The sequence below is a fragment of the Chrysochloris asiatica genome, unplaced genomic scaffold (genome assembly GCF_000296735.1).
Source record: "Chrysochloris asiatica unplaced genomic scaffold, ChrAsi1.0 scaffold00353, whole genome shotgun sequence".
In the NCBI taxonomy this organism is placed as follows: Eukaryota; Metazoa; Chordata; class Mammalia; order Afrosoricida; family Chrysochloridae; genus Chrysochloris; species Chrysochloris asiatica.
In genome coordinates, this window is record NW_006408871.1 from 2,243,852 (window position 1) to 2,248,317 (window position 4,466).

General features: G+C 37.7%; 1 protein-coding gene across 1 annotated transcript in view; it reads left to right on the top strand.

Annotated features, from left to right (window-relative positions):
- The window catches only part of LOC102816706 (chromosome unknown open reading frame, human C4orf29), a 42,743-nt gene that overhangs the window by 36,562 nt on the left and 1,715 nt on the right, over positions 1 to 4,466 (top strand). The window lies entirely within an intron of this gene.

The following is a 4,466-nucleotide window of genomic DNA, read 5'->3' on the forward strand; positions in this document are numbered from 1 at the left end:
TAAAGATTTACAGCCTCAGAAACCCTGTGCAGGGTCACTATGAGTCAGAATCGACTCCAAGGTACTTAACAACAACAACCTCTACTGTCTAACCCTTAAATAATTTTCATGCCCTCCTCCCATAACCATCAGATTTTTTTTAATCAAAAAATCCTTTTCTTAACTTTTCTTAACATTATTAGTCTCATATAATATTTGTCCTTTTGTTATTACTAACTTGACTCAGCATAATGTTCTCCAGCTTCATCCATGTTGTGAGATGTTTCCCATATTCATCCTTATTCTTCAACACTTTGTAGTATACCAAGGTTTGTTTAACCATTCTTTTTTTAAAAGACATTTAGGCTGTCTCCATCTTTTTTATATGTCTCTCAATAGAAGCTATTCTCTTGTCTACTCTGCTATCTCGATCTCCAGACTGGTGCATTCAATCCATTTACATTCAGTGTAATTATTGATAGGTATGAATTGATGGTTGTCATTTTACTGTGTGTTGTTTTGTGTGTGTGGTGCTGCTGGTTTCTTTATGCCACATAAGTTTCTGCGCTGAGTTCATTTTGTTTGTGGATTTTCTTTTCATTTTAATTACTCTTGTGCTAGTGTTTACTAAATCTTTCTGATTTTCCTCTTTTTTAAATTTAAAATATATTTTTTTGTGTAGTTATGTGTAATTTGTTTTTTCCCTCTATTTATAAAATAATTGGTTTTATCTTAAAATCTGACTGGTTTTATCTTGAAATACCTGACTTCCTTACCATTTGGAAATTCTCTGTCTACACTATTCCCTCTTTTTACTTTGTAGTTGACTTCATTATACATTGATATATCTGGTTCCCTATTTTCAGTCTTGTAGGTTTATTTTACTTTAAATACTTTTATATCTGGATTGATTTATGAGTGGTGTTGTCATGTATGGGTATCTCAAGTTGGTCTGGTCATTACAAATTCCTTTCATTTCTGTTTACCTGTAAATGCCCTAATTTCACCATCGTATTTGAGGAACAACCTTGCTAAGTATGTGATTCTTGGTTGGCAATCTTTTTCTGTCAGAGTTTTAAATATGTCATCCTATTACCCTCTTGCCTGCATGATATCTGCTGAGAAATAAGATCTTAGTCTTACTGGTTCTCCTTTATAAGTAGCTTTTCATGTTTCCAGAGCTGCCCTCAGAATTCTTTATTTGTCTTTGGTTTAGGAAAGCTTGATTATGATATGCCTTGGTGATTTTCTTTTGGTATCTATTCTGTTTTGGTTTGTTCACCTTCTTGTATGTTTTATCTTCTCATCTTTCATGATGTTAGGGAAGTTTTCTTCAAACAACTCTTGGACAATTTTCTTTGTGCTTTTTATTGTCTCTTTCTGTTTTGTAATTCCTATCACCTTTAAGTTCCTCTTCGTGGTGTGCCATGTAACTCTTAGGTTTTTTTTTTTTTTTGGATTTTTTCATTCTTTTTTCTGATTGTTTTTCTAGCATACTAGTATTAAGAGATTTATCTTCAAGTTCACTAAATCAGGATTCCATTGCTTCACATCTACCGCTTTGTCCTTTCGATGTTAGCATTAATCTTCTGATTTTCTAATTATAGGTTTTTTTATTTCAAAATTTGCATTTATTGTATCTGTTTGTTCAAGTTTCGGCTATATTCTCCTTGCTTTCCTTGACCTGTCTGTCTTTTGTAGGTACCTAAATATAATTCTTTGGGATTCTTTTTCAGTTAGTTCCCATTACGTTTTCTTCCTCAGAAATTATTTCTGTCTCCACATCTTGGCTATTAGTTTGAGCTATTGTCTTTTCTTCATGTGAACTAAAATTGTCTGTTGACTCTGGGGTATTATGGAACAGTCATATTTGTTTTTAATTGATGATTGTATGTTGATGTGTTCTTAGGCGCTCACCAGCTGTCTCCTTTGGGTGTAGTTAGAGAATGACATTGTGTACACCATTTTTGTTTGCCATTCGTGCACCTCAATTTAGGGTGGGTTCATCTGGTGTTGGCTGTTATCTGTCATTGATCAGGTGGTATAGAAACTTGTATTGGCTCTTCTATATCACCTTTGATAAGATGGCATAGAAACTTGTATTGGTGGAGCTGCAGAGAATTCAGTTCTGGCTGTGCTATATGGGAAAGTTTGAATAAACTGGGAATCAACAATGAAAAAAAGAAAATCATAAAGAGAAAAAAATAAATGAAAACAGGCAGCTACCAGAAAAAAGGAATATAATAACTACAAGACAAAACAGGGATAGGAAAATAGAGTTATAGAAGAGACTAATACGTAAGCAAATAAAAGAAATTAAAAAAAACAAAACAACAAAAAAAAAAACACCGCTAAATCAGGGAGAGGAAAGATGAAAACAGAGAGTAAAGAATAGTAAAGTAAAGAAAGATATAAAGGTGGAAAAAAGAGAGGGAAAATGAGAAACTGAAGAAAAGGAAAAGCAAAGTGGAGATAGCATAAAATTCAAGTGGGGATAGGATAAAATAGAAAGAGAATAAGGAGGAGAAAGGACAAGCAAACAAAAACAACAAAAGATAAAAACAAAACAGAAAAAAACAGTGCAGCTGTTGGACTTGGAGAGGAGAAGATTCTGGGGGAATCCTCAAAGTCAATGATATGGCAAGGTGGGTGTGGGAGGGATGTGATAATGGAGTTTGTGGCCCTACATGGAGTTCCTATCAGCCTTGGTGTTATCTATGTTCAGGGCACTTAATTCTGATGTAGTTCGTGGAGGCCCTTGATGGAGCTAGTTTCAGTGTCTGGTAGGATCACAGGGTAACTGGGGGCAGGGTGATTGGTTAAATACTGGTGTGGTGGCTTTACAGGTTCTATAAATCTGGAGTCAATCCTACCTGATTAAGTGCACCAAAGTGGCGCAATTGACCTCCTCCTCAGACTGGCATGGCTGTCAGCCATATGGCTTCGAACTCTCAGGGAGCAGGGTCTTTGCTGGGAATGGGCAAGGGTGGGGGCCAGCCAGACTTTTGGTCACCAGGGAAGCATTTGGCAAAAAAATGGAATCACACCTTTCCTGTTGTCCAAGGAATCAGCTCTGCCAGGCCACCAAAGCTGCTCACAGGATGGTCATACTGTGTCTGGCCAGCTGTTCACTAATCAGTTTCCTCTCTTGCCACCCCTGCTCTGCATCTCCCAGCAAGCACTCAGTACATTGCTCTTAGCTTTCCTTTGAAGTTCAGGGTTCCAAGATTTCTATCTGTGTCTGTTTCATTTAGTCTCTTGTATTTTTATTGTAGAGGGTCCATGTAGTGTGTCTGTCTAATCCATCATCTTGCCAGAAACCCAGTATCGGCATCCTTGAGGAACTCAAATTATGTACCTTTTAAGTGTTCTCTTTGAGTTTGGAGAAAAGAAAGAAACCTGGAGTGGCGCTATCAGGGCTTAAGGATGGAGAGGGTAAGGTTTCCCACAGAAATTCTCAACAGACAACCTTCAAAGAATAAGCAGGTGCATTGTTGTGATAGAAAAAAAAATTCCTTGGTGCAACTTTTCTTACCTTTTTCTCATCAATGCAGTTTTCCATTTTCTTAAAAATTCTTTCTAATAAGCTGCAAAAATGGGTTTGATAATTGATTGCAGTGGCCACAAAGAATTCAGACACCATACTCAGTTGGATGCATTAGAGGAGTTAACAAGTTAAAATTCAAGGTCAGAAATTCGCAGGGCACAGTTCTTCCAGTCAGGTTTATTTCTCCTCAGCCTTGCCCACAGGTGGGTCCCTTTCTGGCATTGGGTCCCTTGGCCTCTGCCTTGCTCACATAGTATTACAAAGCTCGTTTAGACCTTGTGATAAATGCCCAAAGGACACTCCACTAGGCTATAAAACAGCCTGAAGGCACTCTCCTCTAGCTCCATGGGTTGTCAAACTTAGTTCCCCAGTTAAGTGCCTGGAGGCACACCATTCTGCACACTAGCTTCTTACCCAAAGGCATTTAGCTTTACTTGCTTCATAGGCCTGGTCGTTTAAAGATCTGTCTCATGCTCTGGTTCTTGGTTCTGTTGCTGCCACTCTTTTTATTTCTTCTAGGTTAAGGATGTTCAATAAACAGGGAACTCAGGATTCAAAGGACATGCACCACTCTTGACTTTTCTTGATGGTAGTTAGGTCCTCCTTCGTGCTTCTGAGGTGTCTCATTTTATAGAGTTCCTAGTTTTGACAGTCACAATTAGTCCTCTTAACAACCATTCACTGTTGAATCATGTCATCCTGTCAGCATCTTCTACCTTCTTTTACCCAGGCTCATCAGGAAAAAAGATTGTTTGGTGATAGTATAAGCCCCTGTGATTGTCTTGTGTTCTTTGAAAATCTCTTTAAGACTACACCTTTGGAATCCCCCCCCCCGAAAAAAAAAAACAAAAAAAAAACCAGTCACCATAATCTTCTGAGCTTACTTCTCTGTCTTTAACTTAACAGGCTGAGCACATCCTCTTTGAAGTCACTGTTTTGG